The 26,715-nt window shown below is 41.1% G+C and overlaps 1 protein-coding gene across 1 annotated transcript in view; it reads right to left on the bottom strand.

Annotated features, from left to right (window-relative positions):
- Positions 1-26,715, bottom strand: part of MBD5 (methyl-CpG binding domain protein 5) — a 121,775-nt gene that overhangs the window by 65,938 nt on the left and 29,122 nt on the right. Inside the window, 1 exon segment of the mRNA XM_030951798.1 lies at positions 9,068-9,165. The gene's annotated coding sequence lies outside the window, so the exon portion shown is untranslated.

Here is a 26,715-nt window from a genome sequence, read left to right as displayed (position 1 = left end):
AGCACAACCCTGCTATTCCAACAAGAAGGAAGAGTCTGTAATCCTTGCAAGCTCCCCTTGCCCCCCTTCCCTTCATCCCACTTTTCAAGTTCACTTCCCAGGCTGAGGGGCTAAACTGCTTTCAGCTTCTTACATCCTCCTGGCTTTAGGGATTGATCACAGAGGGAAAAGCCAGACCCTTCTTTCCTTCCAGCCTGCAATGTAATCCCCCTGACCTGAACCCAAAAATCCTTCATGGTTTTAGCTCTTCCTCCAGAATTTCTGCACAGTGGGAGAGGACAGACAGTGCTGGAATTCTGTCACTCCATACCTGGAGTGCAGGTTCTGAATTCTCAACAATGCCACTGATCTCCCTCACAATTTGGTGTGTAACTATTGATTTGGGACAGCACAAGCCTTACCTTCACAAATGTTTCAGCCTCTGAAAAAAATCTCTGTTTAAAACCTACCACATGGTGGGTATCAGTAATTTTGGGGATAAAAACCAAGGCACATCAGGAGTGCAGCTACAAACGTAGCACTTCATAAATCAAATTTGTGCCACAGAGCCAGAGCAGGAGGACACTGGGCTGTGCTCCTCAGCTCCCTGGTTAGGAGATCATTTCCACACAAATGCCTTGCACAAACTTTTCCCAACTGGATTTGTTTTTCCTTTCTGCAAGAAGTTCAAGAAAAGGCTGAAGCACAAGCACAGCTGAGGGAGGGGCACAAGGAATCATAAACTGCAACAAGAAGCAAAAATACAGTTAGGCAGGATTTAGTATGTATAAAACACAGAAAATACCTCAGTCCAGATCACAGAATGTTTAAAGTTGGAAAAGATTTCTAACATCATCCAGATGAGAGGCAGAAGATGAGGAATTTTATATAAAATGCATTTTGTTGCTATTATGGGTAATTAATATGCAAACAGTTTTCTGGGTGCTGTGCTGAGCTCACTGTCAGTCCCAGGCTCTGAAACAAGATCAGGGAGCTGTGAGCAGAGCCTGTGAAAGGTGATAGCCTGGGAGCTGCAGGGAGGCAGGGAACAGTCACTGGGCTGCCTTCTGAAATTCACACAATCCCACCACAGGGGACGGGCTTGGAAACTCATCCAGGGGTGGCACCCCTCATCCATGGCAGGGACACCTCCCACTGTCCCAGGGTGACCCAAGCCCTGTCCAGCCTGGCCTTGGGCATTGCCAGGGATCCAGGGGCAGCCACAGCTGCTCTGAGCACCCTGTGCCAGGGCCTGCCCACCCTCCCAGTCAGGAATTCCCAATCCCCAATGTCCCATCCATCCCTGCCCTCTGGCACTGGGAGCCATGCCCTGGCTCCTGTCCCCCCTCCATGTCTTCTCCCCAGTCCCTCTCCAGCTCTCCTGGAGCCCTTTTAGGAACTGGAGAGTGACCCTTCCTTATTCCCCCTTGGATGCCTGGAAAAGCAAAAGGACCTGTCTGGGGCAGGAAATCAAATCCTGCAGGGAGCAGATCCAGAGACGTCAGACACAACCACACAAGCCATGCCCTCACTCCCATCTTCACTCCAGGTCAGGTTTCCCAAAAAGTATTCCTGGTTTGAAGGATTTTCTCATGGATGAGCCACACTCCCCTCTTCAAAAAAGTACTTGAATATTGATGCCTCAGGTTTAGCTTTTATATTTTTCAGGTTCTGTGCTGCTTTAGTGTAAAAGGGATAATGTTTAAGGGATGCTGAGCTCTGTGCACAGAGCAGGGAGACAAAACAATTCCTGCTCCAGCTGGGCACCAAGGACAAATGATCCAAATCTCAGCCCAGGAGCACCAACCCCATGGGCTGCAGAGAGAAAAACAAGCAGGGTGGGACTGCCTGGGCTAAAGCTGGAATGGGACAATGAAGTGCAAGATGCAAATGGAGCAGAACTGATCCCAGGGAGAGACCCCGGGAGCGCTCGTGCATTTTGGGGCCATTTTGGTTCATCTTGGGTGCAGCCCTGGCTGGGCTCTGGTGCTGCCCAAGGTGGATCCATGCAGGAGATCCTTGGGATAAATCCCTGCTTTGTTCTGTGACTCTGCCCAGCCTCTGCTCCAGGGCAGCCTGAACAAGACATCACTATAACTTTGGACATTAAACCTGGGCTCCCAGAGTGTGTTTTTCCAGGGATCAGGTCTGTGATTCCCATCTCCTGCTCTGGGCTCATCAGCCTGTCCTTATCCCTGTCCCTGCAGCTGCAGCCAGCCTGGTCCTTCATAATTATAAACCATCTTTAAGTGGAATTTTAGCTCCACATTCCTGCAGCCCAAATCAAAACTATTCATGGAGAATGTGTAATTTTGTATTTTAAATATGTTTAGATGGGACCATCATGATAATCTGAGGGCATTGGCCCTCCTGCAGAAACATCTGTGTCAAAGCAGGGACTTGTCCCCTTCTCTGGTCTATTTTTAAAAGCTTGAAATGTATTTTAGATTTTAGATCATCAAGGAAATGCAATTTAAGACGAATCAGAAAAATCAGTTTTATGTATGGACTAGTTCATAATTATAATTTCCACTGAAAAGGCAGTAGAAAAAAGCCTTTCCAACTGAATTATGGAAAAACATTTGGTGGGAACCTCCAGATTTTATACCCTTGTGCTCAGAAGGTGCCTGGCTCACCTTTAAACCCTCCCAATCCTTTCCAAGAGGAGACTTTGTTACAGAGCTGGATGTTACAGGATTGCAGGGCTGCAGAACAGGGCTACCCACATGATTTCCTGACATGGAAAAAACAGCCAAATATTGATCATTTGACTTTACTGGTTTTAAGCAGCCTGATTGATAATTTTTAATCACATGAATCAGGGATTTGCTAACTTGCTTCACTGAAAGATGAAAGTTTTGTGGTTTCCAGTGAGTTTTGAAGCGCCCTTTAGAGGAACAAAACTCTTTCTCTCCCATCAGCAGTTCCCAAGAACTGTTTTCCAAGGATCACAAGCAACTGAGTAATAAATATTAACCTGATGAAGGCATGTGCACATCATTGTGATGCAGCACTCAGAGGCAGTTTACTCAGCTTTCTGCACTTCAGGTGCCATTATAAGGCAGAAAGGTGTAAAGAACCCCAGCTGAAGGCTGTGTGTGCTGGGGATACATTGAATTCTGTACTCTGAGAATACAATATCAACTGCAGGCTGCTCCATGAGAACTCCACTGAACACAAAGAGGATCCTCCAGTCGGAACACCCACGTGTCAGACTATTCCTGAGTGCCATTGTGCCTCCTGTCACCTGCTCATTTGCCTGCAGGATCTGTCCTCTGCAAATGTCACTTGCTGCCACTCAAATGCTGAAATTGTGCTGCAGATAACAAGAAAACTTAAAGGGGAAAAAAAAATAATAAATACATATATAGGTCTGAACCAGCATAAATGTCTGCACTGGCAAAGGTATAAAACTTCCAAATAAGAATTAGCAGCATAAAAAAATGGTGTTGGAATTATCTTGAGGAGGTTAAATATACACTATAATACCTATAATATTTATGATTTTCCTCTGCTGCCTTTTATTGAAGCGGCACCTGTGGCCAGGTTTTGCTGTTCCCTCGTTGGGACAGGAATGAACCAAGAATTCACTCCTGGAGCTGCTTCCTGACGAACTATTTATGATCAAATCACACAGAGATTCACCAGTGAACTCCCATTTATGTGGTACAGAAACAAGAGCATTTTGTTTTCTAACACCTAAACAACAAGCACCTCAAATAGATTCCTGCTGCCCTGGAAAATTCACTGTATCCTGAACAGCTTTAGTTCTGGGATTAAATAAAAAAAAAGGAGACATTTTAACTTTTGATGAGTTTTTCAACAGAAACTTGAGCTCATCTTCCCTTTCCCTAAACTCAGCTGTTTTGCCCCCACTCTCAGAGTGGCACCAATAAAGTGGGGGTGACTTGGGTCGGGTTCAGGTTGGACTCTGGGACCTTAAAGGTCTTTTCCAACCCAAATGATTCCCTGATTCTGAGATGAAACCTCCAAGAAATGCGATGAATCCTTTGAAGTGATCCAAACTTAGTATGGGAGGCTGAGCCAAAGCCAACTGTGGCAATTTCTGCCCCACCTTGGTGAGAATCTTCCCCTCTCAGGAATATTTTTCAGGAATGTGGTAAAAAATAAAAATAACCCTTTTTGTGTGCAGCTCTGGAGGATCACCACAGCTTTGGAGAGGAAGAGAGGCTCCTTTCTTCAGAAACTTGCTGTGTTTGATTTTAAAAGCATCCCTGGTTTTAATTTTCAAGCATTTCCCTGGACTGGGATCCTTCTAGGAAAAGGCCAGTTGGGAATGTCAAAAATGATGATGCTTTCCTAAAGCATTTCCACACATTTTTCACCATGATTGTGGCTCTCCAAGGATGTGAATTGACAGGAAGGGGAATAGAAAACAAAACTGAAACACCAAATGAAAAAAACAAGAATCCCTTCACAACCTTTCAGGCCACCTTCATGTAAAAAAAATAAACTTTTTTTAGGTTTTCATTAACAGATACATTTTAAATTCACTGCCCTTAGCTTCCTTTCAGTTTTTTTTTCTTTCAGACGGAAATATTGAAACAAAAATCAATGATCTGAGTTTGGTTTGGTGGTTCAATAGAAAAGAATAATTTGGTTTATCTTAAGTACTACACCATACATTCTTCTTTTAAATATAATTTATAATTAACAAATAATGACAGGAGTTCTTATTTGTTGTTTTAAACCAGTAGCCCTTTCAGCAAAAAGATGTGACTTTCACTTCACAGAAATTTCTTGTGATATTTCAGGAAAACCCAAGGATGGAGATATGTAAGATTTTCTACTACCACAGACTGAAATAATCCAAACCCTCAACATTTGCTGGAGAGATCCCAAGAACCCCAAAACTTTCTGGAGGTATTCAGGTTCCTGGGGTTGTAGGAAGCCAATCTTTAGCTTTGCTAAGAAAAATTAACTATTAAAAAAATTAACTGTAACAATTTTGCTATTTTGCTATGAATGTTAAAGACAGAGGCACTGCAGGATTAAGAAGTTTTGCATTACTTAAACATTTAACTTTGAAATTACAACCAAATCTCTGAGCTTGATTAATTTGGTTACAACAAAAGGAGTGTTGGGAACATTTCCTTTTGTTCAGGGTGCCTGCTGCTCCAATTTTTCAAAATGAAAAGCCTTTGTAGTTGGTTTTATTTACAATATCTGTGTAAGGAAAAATTCAAAATGCCAGCCCATAATTCAGTTTCAGAAGGAGCAGCTGGAAGAGAAAGGGGGATCATGGAAAACAAACTTCTTGCAAAAACTTGGCAGAAGTGGTACAAAAATTTCTGCTCAGGCAGAGAACAACTTATCAAATCTATTACATCTCAAATGTACTTTGAAAATTTGGCTCTCAAATGCTCCTAAAAGTTGTGATATTAAAGAGCAACATTAGCAAAATGTCTTTTTTTTCAACCCAAATCCTTAAAATAATTTCAGTAGGAAAAAAAAATTCAAATGAAGTAGGTCTCCTTTTATTAGATTTAAGAAAGTAGAATTGGTTTATACCTCGCTTTAGAGAGAGCACCTTGGGATTTCACAAACCTCCAAGCCTTTCATATGGAAAGAAGAGAGAGCGAGACAGAAAATGGATTGTTCTCAGAAAAACATCAGGCCTTCAGAAAAGGGAAGTGGGCTCCTGCTTTTCATGACAATTCAGGAAAAACAGGCTGAGGAGAGAAGTGCTGGGAGGCAAGGCTGTCTCAGGATAAGCCTGGGGAGCACAGGGTGGGAGCAGGCCCTGCCCAGAGCAGGGGGAGCACAGCCAAGGCTCTGCAGGGCGATGGAATTCTGCAGCTGGCCCAGGAATGGCCCAGAGACAGCGAGGCTTGGAGCTGGGGATGGCACAGGGCACTGCCTGTGTCTGTCACTTAGAGCACAGCAGCACGTCCCTCCAGATTCCACCTGGAATTTGCCATGTTGGAAAAGATGGACAGATGCAAACCCTGCTCGTCCTCCCAGGTGTGCAGTGCTGGGAGGTTTCCCTGTTATTAATGCTGGATTTGCCCCCAAAACAAGGAAAATCTGGAGCTTCTGGAGAGAATCCAGAGGAGCCATGGAGCTGCTGAAGGGCTGGAGCCCCTCTGCAGCCAGCCTGGGAGAGCTGGGAATGTTCCCCTGGAGAAGGGAAGGCTCCAGGCAGAGCTCAGAGCCCCTGGCAGGGCCTGAAGGGGCTCCAGGAGAGCTGCAGAGGGACTGGGGACAAGGGATGGAGGGACAGGAGCCAGGGAATGGCTCCCAGTGCCAGAGGGCAGGGATGGATGGGACATTGGGGATTGGGAATTCCTGGCTGGGAGGGTGGTTGGGCCCTGGCACAGAGAAGCTCTGGAGTGAGTCCTCAGGAGGCCACGGAAATGCTCCAAGAACTGAAGATTCTCTCTGGAGATAAAATGCAGCAAAATAATTGATCCAAAGATCTCATTTGCTTACCCCTCCCTGCCTTCTCCCCATGGTGCCTCCCAAATCCTGATGCTGGACCAGAGCAGCACATGGAATTGTGGATGATGTCTGGAGAAGGGAAGGCTCCAGGCAGAGCTCAGAGCCCCTGGCAGGGCCTGAAGGGGCTCCAGGAGAGCTGCAGAGGGACTGGGGACAAGGGATGGAGGGACAGGAGCCAGGGAATGGCTCCCACTGCCAGAGGGAGGGATGGATGGGACATTGGGGAATCCTCTGGGCTGGGATTCCCAGAGCAGCTGTGGCTGCCCCTGGATCCCTGGAAGGTGCCAGGCAAGATTGGATGTTGGGACTTGGAGCAGCCTGGGACAGTGGGAGGTGTCCCTGCCACAGAACTGGATGAATTTTAATGTCCCTTCCAACCCAAACCAGCGTGGGATTCTCCAAAACCTGTTGCTAAAAGGTGCAAGAAAGCAGAAATTGTGAATTCCATCTGCAGGGAAAGGCCTGAACACTTCTGAGGAAGGAAGGATTGAACCATTAAAGGCAGCGGATTGCTGGTTAAATTCCATTTATTTAATGGAAGGGTTTCTATAGAGGAAAATTGCAATGTTATCATATAATTAAAGATAATGCATGAGGTCTGAGTGGGTGAGGCAGGGTCAGGAAGGTTTGGGAGTATTGGACTACACAGGAATGTGGATTCCATCCAGAGAGCCCCTGCTTTAAAAATAGATCAAATGGAACAGCAGCAGTGGCTGCAATACCTGCACAGCTGTGAGCACTTTAGTGGGGGAAAAAAAATGTACAAAATACAAGTTAAGATGCTGAGAATGAGAACTAAATGTTTTCTTGGAGTTCACTGGAGCATCCTGAGGTTTATCCACATGTACATATTAAAACTTTCAGGAAATAACCAGTACAACATGAACCTTAGAGAGAAAACGACTTTCCCTGCCCTAGTTTTTCACCTAGAAAAAAAATGGTTTTTCAGAACCCAAACACACACTTTGATAATTATTCCCCCAAAACATTTGGTTTTCCAAATGGTGTTGATTCCCATTTTAGAACAAATGGAAACATGCAAAGGTCTATCCTGGAAGGGAAGAGTGACAACAACACAAATCAACCCCTCAATAAGGCAGAGGCATAAATAACCTATGTTGTCTTTTAAATGGAAAAATCTTCCTTGTGAGGGTCAAAAAAATCCCCAAACTAAGGGAAAATGAAAAGAGAAGAGAACTGCCTTCATTTTCTTCCTTCATTTTCAAAGACTCCATAAATGACACACTTAATTTGTGTGGGCTAACACAGCACTTCCAAGAATTCTCTATTGATACTGCTTCAAAATAGAGATTATATATGTGTATATATTATACATGTATAGAAAGGTCTGTATTCTAAAGCTCTGCAGAATGAGCCCTTTCCCAGCAGATCCTGATTTGACTAAAAGGAGAAAATTAATTACAAACACTGAGCAAACTTGGTATTTAAATCAGTTTTAACTGATTTAACTGCACCAGAGCAGATTTAACTGCAACCAGATTTAACTGCACCAGAGCATCACCTGGGCCTCAGCATCCTAAGAACAGCAGAGGTTGTGTTCCTCAAATTCCCACCTCCTAAGAGGCATCCAAAGTTCAGATTTCAGAATTAAGGAGCTTATCCATGAATTTATCCCTGCCCTTATTCAAGAGCATTTTAGAGGCTTCACTTTGAGAAGCCTCAGCTCGAGTTGGTGCCTCCAGAAGTTCCAAACTGAAGCTGGAGCCTCATTTTGGACCTCTCTGCTAAAGCAAAGAAAAGCAAATATGTAAATTCCCAGTGAATTCAAGTGCCCCATTAAGAGCTCAATTATATTCTGAAATGATGTCTTAATTGGTTTGCTCATAGATGAGCTGTACTGCTAACCAAAAATCTACTGCCATAATCAGCACTAAATTTCAGATATTGCCACACATTAAATTAACAGCAGATAATGAGTGGGAAAATTAGCTCTATTTCCATAATAGAAAAAAAAAGTCCCATATTACCTACGGTGTTTATAGAGAGTTAGTTTCAAAATAGGAAAAAATGATCCATAAACAAAACTCTCCTGAATATCCTCACATTTCTTTGGATCATTTACTAATAATAAATAATACAAGCAGAGAAAATAAATGGCACAGGACACATCAGATTTGTGCTTTCAATATTTCATTTAAAGAAATCATACTTCTAAAATTCTATAGAAATTTTCAAGAGATTTACCACTGTTTTACCCTTTTTTTACCAAATTTTTGTATTTTTGAGCATAAGCCCCATCCTCAATTACTCTTTAGATTTTAAGGCAGTGCTGGTTCTCATCAATACCACAAAAATATTGTAACTGATCTGCAGGTCAAAACACTCGTGAGAAAAGAAAAATAAAGAAAAACATTAAGTGCAGGAAAAAAAGAGAAACTAAGGAAGGATGGATATTCCTGTAACTAAAAGGAGGAGAAGAAATTCAGCTCTTTCCATGGATATTTATTATTTTTCACTTCAGAATAAATTAAAATTATTATTACAAAAGGGGTTAAAATCTGGCAGAGCGGTCAGACTCCCAAATTTCAGCTGCTGTTCAATTTTGAAGGTCAAAACCAAACTTATTACTTTGAGATAAATGCATAATGTGGATTATTTGAGTTACCTTTGCTGTCTGAAGGGAACAGATTTCAGAGATCTTGTCTGTAAATGATATAATCTTCAACAGTGCTGCCTCCAGCGACCACCATCGTCAGCAAGGATCTGCACAACAACACCAGAGCACAAAATCAGCCAGGAGAGCTAAACACTGCTTGATTTATTGATTCAAAAGGCACAATTTCATGCAAAACGTGAATTTAGGAGCTGCTGTTAAAAATAAACAGTCCCTACATGGGAAGGGATTGGTCTGCTTGAGGAATATGATAATTATTTTGCATTAATATATTTAAAAATACATCTAACTTGGGGAATTCATTGTTATACCAAAATAACAACAGCAAGGGTCCCACGAGTTAAAATTTCAATTAAATAAGATTACAAATTAGCACTGAAATGTGACATATTATAAGCACTAATAGATTATGAAAAGTTAAACCACATCCCTAGGCTGAAATTAAAGGTAACTTTACGACAAGGTCACTATATATGCCAGTTATGATTTTAAAAAATAAAATTACTCAACAATATAACCCCAGAGCACAATTTGTTAGTGCTGCTTTCATGTCTCAGCACTGAAGCTATGGAAAGATAAATATAAAAAATTCAATCACTAGAAAACTCATCAGGCCCAAAAGTTTTTGTCTTGTAAACAATTTTTCTCTTTTACTCAGTCAGTTCCACTTGGTTTAGACTTTCTAAGAGCATGGAGGAACCCAAGCCTAAGCAAAGGAAAAACCTCCTGAGAAAAATCACCTTTCAAACCAACTTCTGCCACAAACCAGCAAGTTATGGAATCCCTACATGGACACTCCGCTCCTTCTAGAGCTTCCAAAAATACAAAATCCTCGCAGAGGAAATAAATCCCATCAGTGTCTGGAATAAAACTACCACCAATCTGTTCCCTCTCCTTCTCCTGCAGACCTGAGAAAGGACCTGGCTGTCCCTGCCCAGCTGAGAACGGAGGGGTCAGCCTGGGGAGAACATCCCAGACCCAAAATGAGCCAGGGAACTCCTAAAAAGCTGCTGAGCAGGCCCTGGGAGTGACCCACAGATTGGTGAGGAACTTCAGATATGGTTCAAGGTGGGGTTGAGGGGCAGGAGAGGAATGGAAAAAGGTTTTCTTCATAATTGAAGGCTCAAGAAAGACCTGGAAGTCACAAAGTTTCTGAGAAACAGGAGGTGAAAAAGATCTGGTGATGAGCTCAGCATCACTGAACAACCCAAGCCAGGACACCAAATGTTGGTGCACTGAGGTCCAAGAACGCCTGGAGGTGGCACTCAGGGCTCTGGTGACAAGGTGGAGATGGCCACAGCTTGGACTCCATGACCTTGGAGGGCTTTTCCAAGCCCAAATCCACTAAACCCAAACATTTAAACCCACACCTTGTGCAGCCAAAACCTACAACCCCTCAGAATCAGGAGTAGTTAAGGTTGGACAAAGCCTCTGAGATCACCAAGTTCAACCAGCACCACTTTCTGACAGCTCTGTTTGCTTTGGTCTCCTTTATTTGGCCTCTAACCCAACCCTAACCCAAACCCTAAGCCTAACCCAACAAAGCCCAAGGAATAAACTGGTACAGAAGGCCAGGCAGGGCCCAACAACTGATTCCTTGAATGAGCTCAGCACAGCAGTTTGGATCAGTGGCTCCTAAAAGGAAAGCCCACCTGCAAAAAACTGGGAAATGGATTGAGAATTGGAGTGAAAAAATGGCATTTTAAAGGGAGAACACATAATATGGAGCAGCTCTGGGATGATGATGACATATTTCATTGTGCCACTTTAAACAGATTCTGTTTAAAGTCTCCAAAGTGGTTCTGAGTCTTCCCTTAAAGTGACTTTGTTCACATAATTTGGTGCTGAGGTTTTCTATCAACTGTGCTTCAAACTTCCCATTCAGTTCTTAATCCCCCCACATTTTTTTCAGTGCCATGAAAAGATCTGTATTTTATTTTTTTCCACTGACAAATAAATCATTCTCACGTTGCCTTTTGTGTTAATAGATGATATTTTCTGTTTTCTTTGTGAACTGCACAGCCACAATCCAGATATTTCAACTCTGCTCCCACTGCAGATGTTATTTCTGATCAGATTTAATCATCACTCTCAAACAGAACAACTGCAATAATTGTAAGGGTATCATTAATTTTGTTCTCAAAACCTCTAAGCCTTCTCCAAGGGCTTGGAGCATCACAGCACTGGGAAGAAATTTCTTCTGTGTTTAACCACATCTTTCAAGGGAAATCTGCCGAATTTCTTGGGACTTGTTCATTTTGCTGAATGACACCCAAGAGCTTCATTTTTTCTAAATATGATTTTATGATCATCACCCTAAGACCAGGAGGAGTCACTATGACCTCATCTCCAATTAATGGGAATTTATTGATGGAATTAAATGTTTTCTGTGATTTACGGTGTTGACTCCTCTAAGACATTTGATACACAAAGACAGAAATCCACAGAATCCCGGGATGGTTTGGGTTGGAAGGGACCTCAAAGCCCATCCAGTGCCACCCCTGCCATGGTCCCACTGTCCCAGGTTGCTCCAAGCCCTGTCCAACAGATCCCTGTGGATCCTGGACTCCCTTTCCTGGTCACCACGGCCCAGGAGTGCCTAGAATTCCTCTGTGCTGCTCTTCAGGTGCTCCCCGTTCTTCTTTTTTAAATTTTTCTCTTTTTCTTCTGCTCTCCAGCACTTTATTTTGAATGTTGTTCCTCTAAATATCCCAGAGTATGAAGAGTTGGTTCTACAGGATTCTGCATCCTAGTCTGGTGCCAACCCACCAAACATATGTCTCTGCTCAAATGGAAGAAACTGTTTTGATTTCTCTTTTTTTTTTTTTTTAAATTTCTTCCTGGACTGGGGACAAAACATTTCTTTAGATACAACTCAGCATTTAGTACCTTCTGAGATATGAAACTTCCTATAAATTTTTGTTCATTTATTCCCATGCAACAACTTCGAAGAAGCTCAACTGTCTGAATACGTGATAAGAATTATTAAGTGTTCAAAAATTCATTACTAAATCAAAATTAATTTAGAAATTTGTGGTTGGGAGGGTGGGGAGGCCCTGGAATGGAATTCCACAAGCAGCTGGGGCTGCCCCTGGATCCCTGGAAGTGTCCCAGGCCAGGCTGGACAATGCTTGGACCAGCCTGGGATAGTGGGAGTGTCCCTGGGCATGGCAGGATGGACTGGATGAGCTTTGAGGTCCTTTCCAACTCAACCCATTCCAGGATTCCATAATAATTCTTCAATCTCATGGGTGACAAACATGCCTGAGCTTCCTAGAGATGTTTAGGAATGAAAAGAAACCCATCAGCTCAGGCAGGTGCAAAATCTCACATCATTTTCTCTTAGATAAGGGAATATTTGGGATGCACCACCACAGAAACACTCCAAAGCCTCTGCAATTTCCATCAGTTGTTGCCTCTGGGAGGTGTTTTTCTTGTTTGTGAGAAAAAAATCCTTCCAGTCACATGAAAATTATTCCACAGCAAGATAAATGCAGGCAGGAAACAGCAGAATTTTCGATGCATAACACAATATCTGCACGCACAGTTAGGAAAAGATTTCCTTTTTTTTTTTTTTTTTTGTAGTGGGAAATGCAAAGGAGCAGCAGATTGGAAAACACTGTAGGGATCTCTGTATTTTCACACCTGAGGGTGCAGAGCAGGAGCAGGACAGGAGCAGGAACACGCAGGAATGAGCAGGGCTGGATTCTCCCCCGAGCTCAGAACCCAGCTCAGCTCCAAAGCCACCCCTGGAGAAGAACCAGCAGGAAAACACGAGTGGTTTCCTTTTTTTATTCCACAATCACACTGAAAAGGCCGCCTCAATCTTTCTTTGAAATTAATAGTTTGAAGTGAGAAATAGATAAAGCAGGTCAGATTGTTTTTGTCAGAGATGAGCGAGCAAGGACTGATGAGATCACACGACAGATGAGTCTACTCCAGGATTGTCCTAAGGAAGAATTCCATCCTGCTTTTCACTCTTAGTTACCACTTACTGACACCAGGAGAACAGAATTTTCTAATTACCTTTACAAAACAAGAAGATATTTTAACTAAAAGTAGGATTTTAATTTTAATTTTACAAATTTCATAGTATTCTGGCGAAGGGCAGATTGGGGATGCTGTGCTGTACTCTGCACCTGATACTTGTCTCTATATTTCATATTTAAGTCTAACTTACATATTATATGTAAGTATTAAATGTACATAAGTATATAGAATAAAAAAATGGGTTTTCCCCATGTAAATACACAACATTCTACTACAGGCAAAATCCCAGCACTACCAAAATTTAATAGATAAATTTAAGCCTAACTCACATATTATATTTAAGTATTGTATGTACATAAGTATACAGAATAAAAAATGTCTAACTCACATATTCTATTTAATTATTATATGTACATAAGCATATAGAATAAAAAAAATGGGTTTTCTCCATGTATACAGACAACAGATATTTTATTTTTACTACAAGCAAAAATCCCAGCACTGCCAAAATTTAATAGATAAATTTAAGCCTAACTCACATATTATATTTAGTTATTGTATGTACATAAGTATATAGAATAAAAAAATGTCTAACTCACATATTCTATTTAATTATTATATGTACATAAGTATATAGAATAAAAAATGTCTAACTCACATATTCTATTTAATTATTATATGTACATAAGCATATAGAATAAAAAAATGGGTTTTCTCCATGTATACAGACAACAGCTATTTTATTTTTACTACAAGCAAAAATCCCAGCACTGCCAAAATTTAATAGATAAATTTAAACCTAACTCACATATTATATTTAGTTATTATATGTACATAGGTATATAGAATAAAAAAATGTCTAACTCACACATTATATTTAAGTAATATATGTACATAAATATATAGAATTAAAAATGTGTTTTCTCCATGTAAATAGAAAGCAAATATTTAATTTTTTACTACAGGCAAAATCCCAGTGCTACCAAAATTTAATAGATAAATTTAATATTTAAGTCTAACTCACATATTATATGCACATAAGTATAAAGAATAAAAAAAGTCTAACTCACATATTATATTTAAGTATTATATGTACATAAATATATAGAATAAAAAAAAGTGTTTTCTCCATCTGTATAGACTTTATTTTTTACTACAGATACTTCATTTTCTACTAGAGGCAAAATCCCAGTGCTACCAAAATTTAATAGATAAATTTAAGTGTAACTCACATATTATATCTAAGTATTACATGCGTATAAGCATATAGAATTTAATATATTTTCTCCATGTATATGTATATTTAATATATTTTCTCCATGTAAATAGACAACAGATACTTCATTTTTTACTACAGGCAAAATCCCAGCACTACCAGAATTTAATATATCAATTTAATAATTAAGTCTAACGCACATATGATATGTAAGTATTATATCTACATGAGTATATAGAATAAAAAAATGTGTTTTCTCCATGTAAATAGACAACAGATACTTTGTTTTTTACTACAGACAAAATCCCAGCGCTACCATAATTTAATATATTAATTTAAGTCTAACTCACATACTATATTTAAGCATATACATAAGTATATAGAATAAAAAAGTCTAACCCACATATTATATTTTATATGTACATAGGCATATAGAATTAAAAAAAGTGTTTTCTCCATGTATACAGACAACAGATATTTTATTTTTTACTCCAGGCAAAAATACCAGAGCTACCAAAATTTCTGAGAATCAAAATATTTCTGGAAGAAATAAATCCCTCAGCCTTCAACAAGACACAAACTCCATTAGAAAGAAATCCCATTCATCTTCCAGACATGAATATCTCCATTTGCTTCCCTTCTGCATGACTCCTAAATGCTTTTTGAGCAGCTGATCTCCCCTTAAAGCTGAACAGGGTAAGGAGCACATGGGATGGGATGGCTGGGGGTGAAGAAGGGAGAGGAGAAGGATCCAAGGGAGCTCAGAGCCCTTCCAGGGCCTGAAGGGGCTTCAGGAGAGCTGCAGAGGGATTTGGGACAAGGGATGGAGGGACAGGAGCCAGGGAATGGCTCCCACTGCCTTCAACAAGACACAAACTCCATTAGAAAGAAATCCCATTTATCTTCCAGACATGAATATCTCCATTTGCTTCCTTTCTGCATGACTCCTAAATGCTTTTTGAGCAGCTGATCTCCCCTTAAAGCTGAACAGGGTAAGGAGCACATGGGATGGGAGAGCTGGGAATGTTCCCCTGGAGAAGAGAAGGATCCAGGCAGAGCTCAGAGCCCCTGGCAGGACCTAAAGGGGCTCCAGGAGAGCTGGAGAGGGACTGGGGACAAGGGATGGAGGGACAGGAGCCAGGGAATGGCTCCCACTTTGGGTGGGATTTTGGGAAGGAATTCCTGGACTGAGTTCACTTCCAAGACTCTTCCTTGCTCTGAGAAATGCAGAGATGGAAGAATCCCTCATTGATGGGAATTGAACAGGGAAAAGTCAGCTCAGTGCCACGCTAAGAAAATGATCATCCCCGGCAAACTAGGTCACAGGAGTGAGTAGTTTACTAAATATAAACTTTCTTTGTAGTCAGGCAACCACCGTCAGAGTAATGAGATTTACTCATATTTCACCCAAGTGCTCTCTGCACTCAGCCTCATTAAAATAACCACCAAGTGACCACTCACACGTCCCTCACCTCTCAGCGACACAGCAGCAAACTCAACAATCCCAAAATTAAAAAAAGGATTTTGGCTTTTTATAATTTCTGGGTATCAAAAAAAAAACCCCTTTGCATCTCCACTGCTGCTCACCCAAACACCTTCTGTATCCAAAAATACCCTGCCAAGAGTAATTCTCCTCCCAAGTCACGTGGAGGTGACAGAGCCTAACTCCACTCCCACCAAAGCCTGGTGGCACAGTGAGTTTTAGTGACCTCCTCAAATCCCTGCTATGCTGGTGACACACTTGGAAGGGAAACACAGAATTCCTGTCAGCTCCAACCCTGCGAAGAGCCAGGCTTCTCCCAAAAATGTAAAACCCAGAAAAATGAATGGAAGGGTGAGAACACTCCCCTGTTGTTTATTTTTTTGTGTGTTTGAGGAAGGAAAGAGAATAATATTTTTGCAGCCATGCTAGTATCAGTGTGTTTATAACAGGATGTTCTTCCTCTGCTGTTTGGATGGTTCCAAAAATATTCCCCTCTGGTTTGTGGCAGTGGCTGTCACCCTGACAGCGTTTGCTGCCTCCAGGGCAGGCTGTGTCTGTAACAAATCTGCACAGGCAACTGATGCCACACTCCCATTCTGCTAAACTTAGAGCTAAAAACTGAAAGGGGATGAATTAAACAACTGTGGAGGCAAAGCTTTCGTTCCTGGATGGTTATTTCCTAGCAGGAAATGTGTTTAAAAGCTGCAATGATGGTGCAAGTTGGGCTAAAAGTTCTATTTTTGGTGGCTTTTGAGACAACTGCACACTGACATTTACTATTATAAAATAATTAATGCTCCTGTGCTTTCAGACACTGGGTACCAGCAATGATGACATGGAATCAAAACCTGAAAAGAGGACACTTCACTGCAGATAAAACACTGATATCTCTTCAGAGACTTCCTTTTAAACAGGAACAAAAATGGCAGTGTTGAGACTCAGTTGTTTGAAGAAATATTCTTCTCCTCCAAAATGAAATTAGAAACATTCAGAAGCCCAAAATGTTGTAAATTTATGAATGTATCAGTCCGTGGTTACGCAGCCAAACAAAAAAAATGCATCTCTTCTGATACATCTCTTGGTTTATTTTCTGGCTTCTTCCAAGGACAGAAAAGGCAATCAAATGCAACAGAAAAATTGTGTTAATTGGCTGATCTTATGACAATTTCCATTCAACAGTATTTTCCTGTTCTTTTCACTGAATTATAATCATTCAGCACAAAATGCAGAGTTTCAGACCACGTTTCAAGCAGTTTCTGCCTGGTTTTGGGCACTGCCATGGCTGGGGCTGCCCTGGCTCTGCACTGCTCCCTCCTCTCCTGGATATTTTAATTTATTTTACTGCTATCAATGTTTAAACAATAAATTTTGGTGTCATTGGAAGGGTTTCCATGAAATCACAAATATCTTGTTTATTTTTAAGGAAATAAACCTGAAAGTAATTCTAGAAAAGTACTTCTCTGAAATCTGAGAGTAAGAATTAATAGGTTTCAGGGGTCTTTTCTGCATTTTAATTTCAATATTCAGTAAGAACTGTGTCTAATTTCCCAGAGCAAGAAATGTTTTTTGGTGTGTATTTTAACACCTGCAGTTTTACAAAGGATTTCTCTTTTGATGGAACTCCTGGAAACAAATTAATTCATAAGTGCCTCCAAATCCCCCAAGATTTAACAGAGGAATACTTCTTTATATATCAGGGCATGTTCAGCATCAAACTGAAATCTAGGAAAAGACTTAATGTAAAATTAAAATGTTTTTAATCCATGTATCCCACTTCTCCAGGCCTACATTCACACAGACCTATTACTCCACCTGCCTCCCCTCCATCCTCATTTTGTAAGGAACACCCACTGAATATTTAAGTTTAAAGTATGGGTCACATTTAACATTTTTTCCTTCTCCATTAACATCAGATTTATAGCACTGCCATAATTACAATGCTTTTAAAACAAGGCCGTACACAAATATCAAATTCTGATTGATTAAAATCAGGAACAAGGAATATAATCTTCCAAAACTTCATTCCTTCCTTTGGCCAAACTTAGATCAGCTGCTCTTTAGCTGATGATTTAGGAGCATCCACAAATGACATCAGGAGCACTTTAGTTACACCAATCTAATTTAATAAAAAATACCTTGAGAGATGATTGTGTTACTAACAGAAAGGAATTTATCTCCCTTCTCAGCTGCATGTGCAGCTCATACAGATCAGCCCCTGCAAATCACTCCTGGAAACTTCACAACACTCCTCCAATGCAATCATGGACTTTTTCTTAATAGCAAATTTATTTGAAGCCATGCCCATATTCCTTCCTTGTGAAATAAAGATAAAATCCTATTTCCTCACAGCTCACTGTGCTGCCTGCTGGAAAAGCAGAGGGTTTAGGCACATTAAAGAAAAAGTCTTAAGAGGTTTTTGCCCCTCTTTATTTTTTATTAAAATAAGGAAAAACATGATTCTGGGTGGACTTCATAGTTTTTTTTTTCCCCAGCAATCTGTGCTTTCCAAAGCTCAGGAAGCCACGAGGATTCCCACTGGCACAAATCCCTGTTTAAGGCACATTCAGTCAAAGCTCTGCCTTTACTCTGCCATTCCTTCTGATATTCCTGCCCTTATCAGCTTTGTCTCCATCATTACTCTTTCCATCTTATCTTTAGTAAAAAGAAAACCTTGCAGGAGAACTGCCTGCTCCTCTGAGGGCTCAGAGAGGCACCACTAGCACTGAGACATCTCCACAACAGCTACATGGACAATTAACCAGCAGCAGATAACAGCAGAATTCCTTCCTGCCTGCCTCAAATGAGGGTTGGAATTTTTTGGGGGAGAGGCGAAAACGACCTTGTTCATTTTTCCAGCTTTTTTCCTGGAGAGCCACAATTGTCACATCCCTGTTTGTGTCACCACGAGGAAGCAGCAGGGCTGTGCTGGCTTCACTCCCTCAGGATCCCCATGGATCAGGGGATTTGTCTGATTTTTGCCTCTTCCCAGTTTGCCTAACTGTGGAAAAGATGCTTGGACGAGTGCTGGGTTATGGAATTAATGGATAACACAGGCTGCTCTCCAAGAAAAGGAAATTTGCAGTGTCTGCATTGCCATAAAACATCCCAGGACAGCAAGGAGGAGTTGGAGCCCAAAGATAAAACTGTGGTTTAAATGTAAAAGTTTCTTCAAAGTTCTGCATGTTTTAAAATCTTTTAGCTTCTAATGGTTATTTGGGATAGGTAGAAGACTGGAAATACACATGTGGGAAAAAGAAAAATACAAAGGTCCAAGTAAAACAAACAACTCCCCCCAAAATCTGAACCTATTGGAGATTTTCTAGAATCCATCTAAATCATCCCTCCCAATAAAAACACAGAAAAATCTCTTTTATCTGTTCCATTTCTTTAGCCCACAGAGACACCACCACAAAAAGAGGAGGTGTGGAGAGGGAATAAATGGGCAAGAGGAAGTGGGCAGAACTCTGTCCAACAGTTTGGCTGCTGCTTGGAGAAAAAGGCAAATTATCCTTTTCAGGGAAGTGTTGCCAGTTTTAACCCCTCAGTTTAAACCACCAAAACAATTTTGATCTGCAAGGATTTTATGCCACGAGAGATAATATTAAAAGTTTTCAAGGAAAGGCATCAAAAGCTTAGCCAAGGAGTATCCATGTCAAAATAATGATATTATTCAAAACTTTCAGCTGTTTGACCCATTTAAAAGTTTAAGTTTGGGTGGTTTCTTTGCCACCCATAAATACACACTCTCTTTTTGCTCCTACAGAATGATTCTAATTCTAATCTCAAATTAATTAATTCCACTGCTGGAATTGTCATCCAGATCCTTCTCATGGTAAATAAAGCATCAGCATTTACAGGCATTAAAAACAAACTAAAAAAGCAGAACACTCCTATAAAAGCTTGATTTCTTCCCATCTTCCTCTCTTCATCTCAACCTCAGCTTAGTTTTTTACTCTTATGTTTTTCAACTTATCTAAAACTAAATCCTGAACTACCCCAATCTCTCTGTTCCTACAAAGTCCCTCTGAAACGAGCGAAGGAAATTCTTTACTACAATAAAGATTTCTTCACTATAAATAGAATTCTTTACCGTGGAGAATTAAACAGCAGAATTCTTTACTCTGGAAAACCAATCCTTCCCTGGCAGGGTGGGCAGGACCTGGCACAGGGTGCCCACAGCAGCCGGGGCTGCCCCTGGATCCCTGGCAATGCCCAAGGCCAGGCTGGACAGGGCTTGGAGCAACCTGGGATAGTGGGAGGTGTCCATGGGATGAGGTGGGATTTAGGATCCCCCCCAGGACCCTGTGTGTGGGAATATTTAAAATGAGAGAGTTTTTAGGGAAAGCTGTAAAAGGTAGGCTTTAGAGATAGCAGAACTGTGATTAGAGTTAAGTAATAGACATAAGATTTGTTAACAGAAAAATTAGATAAGAAGTAGAAAAGTAAAGATGAATAGAAAACTAGTCTGTGTATTAATGTTTGTTTAGAATAACTCTTTAAATTACAGAAAAGTATGTTTAGCAAAATATGAAGAAGTTCTAAGCTTAAATATTCTAAGTTCTATCAAAATATTAAGAAATTCTAAGCTTAATAATGGAGGTTTATGTATTGTATTTTAAGGTTTACAAATCCATCACATCTTTTATATTCCTCATTCTCCCACAATTCAATCATTTTAAAATTTTGACTTAAGACCAGCGAGACTTTTTCGGACAATAACTTGTAATTGCTATCAAACATAACTTGTGCCCTTTAATCTTAACAGACTTTCACAACTTGTTGTAATATAACAACACTTAATACAAGCAAAAATACTACTGTCAATATGCTTTTGCTTTGTGTGACTGGTCAAAAAACTTTTACAGTAAGTTGTAACATTGATTTCTTTGCCTGCAGCCTGGGATGTGAGCGCTGGCATCTTCCCATTGTCATCGCCACGTCATGGGAGTGATGCTAAAAAATACAACAGCTTGAGATGCATTCCTCAGCAGTCCTGACCCATCTGTGACTTGTACCCAGTCCCCCAGCCACCAAGACCTGTGGAACACCCCAGTGCCTGCAGCTGCTGCAGGTGTCCAACACCCCCAGAGCCCCACAAGCTTGGTGGAGCTCCGTGGCCTCACCACAGCAAGCCCAAGGATGCTGAGGTCCACAGCCATGCCTCAAAAATGTGATGCATTCTTTTGTATACCCAGATGAGATTCTTTTACACTGGGTGGTTAAGCTGAAGGAAAGAAATAGGAAAAAAATGAGAAAGCAAACAAAACAAAACAAAAATAAGAAAAAAGAAGGGCCTTTGTCCCAAAACAGTTTTCTCCTTGCTTTCCTTGGAAGAATCATCTAAAAAGCCAAGAGTGCTGCTGAATGCTCTTCCATGAGATTTAGTCTTTATCTTCTCTTTCTCCATTTCACTCTTTATTTCCAGCTCCCCAGCCTGAGCATTTCCCTGTTATCTTCCCCTGTTTACAATGTCAGATCCACGGAGGCTTTAAACCTCGTCCTGCAATTCCCCTCTCCTCCTCTTTCCATGCCATTATTCCTTAGGAGACCAGACAAAGCACATTCAGGTGTCTTTGATAAATAAGGCAAAGCAGCATTTTAGCCCTGAAGTAGGAATCCTAAATCATGTGGCTGGAATCCCTTGGAGTGAGTGTCCATGCAGACGTGGCCATAAGTCATAAACCAGTTACATCCCTTCCAGGGCATTGCACCGAGCTCCTAAAATGGGATATTTGTGTGTCCAGCACTCACCCTGTGATCTATGAGCCTCTGGTACTGAAATAGTAAAAAAACCCAGGTATTTCCTGAAATCTCTGATTTTGGTAGCCTGTGAACAGCAAATAATGAAAGCAGGAATACACACTAAATAATCAGATATGAAAATATATATTGGATATCAGCAGGACAAAAATCTCATCTCAAAATCCTCTTCACAGAAAGTCTAAAATGTTTTTTGCAGTGTAAAGCTAATATAGAATGATATGGCTTCATAGGAAATCAACCTAGATAAATGTTTATGTGTTTGCAGATAAACCTGCCATCCAAAACCAGTGTGATGGCAAGAAATCCAATAGTTAGATGAAGAAAAAAACAATTAGCACAGAGTAAATGTAACTTTATGATCGATGAGAAACCGATCCCAGATTTGTGCATTTTCACATTCACTCCTGTTCCTGCCCTGCTCCTCACCACCAGGAGCTGAGCCTTACACCTGATTTCTTGCTGTACTAATATCATCTCAATTAACTTTCGCTAACACACAAAGGCAGGACAGAGGTGGGGCCCTGTAAACCCTGGAGTGGTCCCAGGCCAGAGTGACCCCCCTGTGCTGACCTGGGGCAGGACTCCTGCCCCACAACCTCGTGATTCCTGTATTCCATGGAAAATCTGCACCTCCTATGGGTTGGGATCACAGAATGCACCAGCTGGAAAGGAGCTCTGGAGGGCTCCAACCCAGCCTCTTGCTGCAGGGAGGTCCACCTTGATCAGGATGTTCAGGCCATTATCAATCCAGTCTCACATTCCTACAAAAACACAGATTTTACAACTTCTCCGGAGTTTTTATGTTCCCTGTACCTAACTGGAATCTCCTTTTTCCCAAGCTGCGTCCCGTGTGTCTCCCTGAGCACCTCCAGGACACGTCTGTCCCTGCCTTCTCCACACCCTGCAGGAAGAAATGCACTTTTGTGATTGCCCCTCCCTGGATGACAAGCAGCTCTGTACCCTGAGTATCACCAAACCCACACCTCTCCTTCACATTCATCTTCCTGACAGAAAACGGGCCCCATTTGCCATGGAAATGAAACATAAACATGCAGAAAGACTGTCCATGAGGTGAACAGGGGAAGTTTAATAAATCTCCTTAAATCCAATCAACAGCTCCATTTAGACATTTCAACTGCTCCTTCCCCTACTCACAGCAACTCCACCTTAGCATGCAAACAATTTTCAGCCAAACTGCCAGCTCAGCAGGGGAAGATTTAAATCTGGATTTTCTTGTCCCATAACTTTTCATTTCTTGGTTGTCAAGGCCTGAGATATTCTGAATTGTGCCTACTGTAGGAGCAAGAGATACTGCCAACAAATCTTAACACCTCAGCAAGATTTTCCTTCTTTCTTTTGTAACATTAGGAAATATTTTTCAAAGCAAGTTGAGTCCTTTTAGGCAGCTGAGGTCACAGTGTCAGTTTGTTGTTGAGTCACTGCTTTCTGCTAGGAAAATGCACAGATTCCATGGATTTCTTAGGAATTCTATCACTTAGTATAAATAATGTTGTAATTTAATCATCATAACCTTTGGGTTTAATGTGGTTAGAAGGCAAAGCTGCTTCCTGGGTTAACTTTGTGCTACCTGGACAATTCCCCTTTTCTGCAACACTCATTTATATTTAAAAGCTTTCATGAGATGGATAATTCTTGGAGTATTTTCTCCAGTTTAACAAGTTTCTAATGTAAGATTCTATCACAAAGATTCACTGAATTACTCCACAAGAATGGCACTGTTCCTTGCTGAATGGGAATTCCCCGTGGGAAACAAGGGAGTCTAAAATAGCTCCAAGATGGAAATCTCTCCTCTGTCTCGCTGGCTGCTCTCACCTGCCTCCTTCCACATCCCCAGCATGCACTGAACCCGCTCCAGGCTCCCTGAATAACCCACTCCAGGCTCCCTGAACCCTCCCCCAGGCTCCTTTCCCAACCTCTCCCATCAGGTATTTCCTCAGTGTCTCAAAGACAATGACTTGCCCAGAGTGGCTGTGGATTCCCCATCCCTGGAAGAGTCCAAGGCCAGGCTGGACAGGGCTTGGAGCAGCCTGGGACACAAAGCCCAACAACATGAGACAGATTGTTATCTTTAAAATTCAATGTCTTATTCATTTATTTTTATGACTTTTCTCCCCCTCACCTCCCTCTTCAAGCTTTGCTCTGCAGCCCCAAATCCACCTCTTCCCCCTGACCAGAGTTTGGGGCTCCTGAAATTTCTTCATCCCCCAAATTAAATCACATTAATCTTCCCCTCTGTGTTCCCTCCACTGGTATGAGTTCTCCTCATCATCCCTTATTTATGTCAATAAGAATCTTATAAACTAAAAATACAACTCCCTCATTTTAGCCTGGTAATAATTCCTCACATGAGGAACCTCTTGACCTCCTGCACCTCCAGCTCTCCTGTCCAAACTGATTTGACCTTCTGGCTTTCATCTTCTCTCACTGATCCAGCTGTGCCACAGGTGGAAAAGCTGAGATGTGCTCCATCCCTACTCCTGCACAGGCAGCATTTATTTCCTTCCATGGAATTGTGGGCAAACTTGGATCAAACAGGCACTGGGCTCTCACTAAAACTGAGCAACAAACAGGACACAATTTGCAATCTGAATTTTACTATTGCATAAGTGTAAAGCGTAAAAAATATTCAACTCAAGTAAAATATTTGTGTGGCAAAAGTATTCTTGTGCAAAGCTTCACTCAAAGCATGATTTAAGATGGAGTCATAATCTTTAACCTCTGTGTATTTGAACCACTAAATTTTAAATTCTGGACTGTGTCCTCAGTTAAACTCCAAGAGCCTTTAAGGAAGACAAAAAAATTCCCAAAGCGCAACAGAGAAAAGTCAACACAAAGTTTAGATCCCACAGGGACTATTTTAAACTTAATATGTCCAAGATCCCTCTTTTTGGGGTTTTCTTTGCTGAAGAAGTCACGAACTGCTGCTGCATTTGGGAAAAGAAACTCCCTTTCCATGAGCATTTAAAATCAACACGAGCAGTAAACCTCAGGTAAGGTCTGGTATACTCATAGATTAGAGTCCACAAAGTCTAAAGATGACAAAGAAATTATTTCTTATAACTTTTAGGGCAATTATGGGGACTGATAATTGCATTATTTACTATTTTGAGGGATTATATATTTTAGAGATGTTTAAAATATGTGAATATGCAGATTGTAAATTTGTGCTTGAACTTGCAAATAAGAAAGCAAATAAATGGAAATAAAGACAATAGATATTTATTGGTATTATCTGGTATATCAAAAAATAGGTCAAAAATAACTGAAGTGTTGAAAAAATTGCAAAAGTGTGTTCAATGTTAAGCCTTTGGGCACAAAGTGAGCGCAGGACTCTGAATAAACAAGGAAAAATGTTACAAACAAGCAACAAAAAAGATTATCTAGCAGGGATATTGAGTTGAGAGTAGAAACTCAAATGAGTTACAAGTCTAGACAAAGTAACTACTTAGAATATTTTAAAAGGTCGAAAGATTACAGGCAGATCCTCTGTAGGTATCTAAAGAATGGGCTGTTAATAAGAAGAAACAGTAGCAAATTGACCAAAGCAGTTCCATAAAATGCTGCAAGAACAGGTGAGGCAGGAAAGGGAACGCCAGGAAAAAGGCAAACATTCCCTAAATCCAGAGCAATCACTCATGTCACTCATCAGCTGCTAAAAAGCTGCTGGAAACTCAGAACTGTTCTTCAGGAGAACTAAAGAAATTCCAAAGCACGAGCTCCAGGGACAAAGCCCCATGGAAAACAACCACACACGAAGGAGCAGGAGTTTCTTTAAGGAGAACATCAAGAGATGACAACGCGCGACTTCCACTGCCCTTCCACCGCCACTCCAGAAAGTTCCATCCTTGGAGTCACGCTCCATGGAAATTCCAGCAGGAGACACCCAAAAGGATGCAGCAGAGCCCCAGGAATGGCTCATGGGACAGGAGGAATTTGATGTTGTGGAGATCCTTCCACCGGGGACCCTCTGATGACACAAACGCATCGGGGCGGCCGCGATCCCACCGGAGCTATGGATTCCGTGGTTGGGATCACGTGGAGACATCGGGGGGAGCAGAGCAGGGCTGTCAGAGGAGTCAGTGAATCACAGCTCCAGCCAGGCTGAGCTCCACAACAGCTCACAAAGGGAAAACCCAGCTGGGAATGGCACCTCCAGCAAGGACACTGGAGAATCTCACTCATCAACCGTTCCCAGTGTCCACATCCCAGTTCAGCCTTTTCCTGAACAAAACCATCTGAGAATTCCTGAACTAGCCAGCTTGAGACTCTGCAGCTGTTTAGAAAAATATGAAGATTTTCATTAAAAAAATAATCAGGATTAATAATAGTAATATTCAGGAAATATTCCTTATGTGCTGGTGAGTTTATGAAGGATCTATCAGGAATCTCACATGGCATCATTTGCTTGTGGAGGGAAAAATACAGGAGAGAGAAAAGGTCAATCTATAGCCTGTGCAGATGGACTTGATTTAAATTGTGCTTCATTTAAATGCAACCTCTCACACCTGCAAACATCAGAATATACTCATTTGTACCAGCACACTGCAACCCAACAGCAAAAACAATGTAACATAGGGAATTACTTTGTGTCTAAAGATTATTAAATTACAGAATTCAAAAATTAATGTAAAAATGCTTTAGTTGACCAAGAATTCTTGACTTTAGCCAATGAAAAATTTAATGAAATTAACTTAGATTTCTTCTAAGTAAATATTTGAAATTTGGCAATCTATATGTGATTGGCAAAACCTTATTTCCATCCTGCAGGAATTCTTTTCAAAAGGTATTGAGAAATGGTGTCAGTTTTCAGGATGCTGCCCTGGACATTCTCTGCTCTGCACCACCACACCTTCAATTCCACGAACACAATACTCAGTTTAACTTTCAAATACAAATGTTTGGAATACAAAAGTTGGCAGTGAAAGGGTTGGGTTTCCTTGTTTGCTTTGTGAGCTTAGGTAATTTTTGAAGTATGGACAAAGCCATGAGAACATATTTAGATACCCAATACCTTTTCATAAAATCCCAGGATTTTTTTGGTTGGAAAACAGCTTAAAGATCATCCAGTGCAACCACTGCCACCACTGCCCCATGTCCCCATGTGCTACATCCACATGGTTTTTAAATCTAAGGATGGGGCTGGACAACTCCTTCCATGAAGGAATT

Source organism: Camarhynchus parvulus, chromosome 7 (genome assembly GCF_901933205.1).
Source record: "Camarhynchus parvulus chromosome 7, STF_HiC, whole genome shotgun sequence".
Lineage (NCBI taxonomy): Eukaryota > Metazoa > Chordata > Aves > Passeriformes > Thraupidae > Camarhynchus > Camarhynchus parvulus.
Note: the sequence above shows the minus strand (reverse complement) of the source record. Positions and strands in the feature narration are given on the sequence as shown.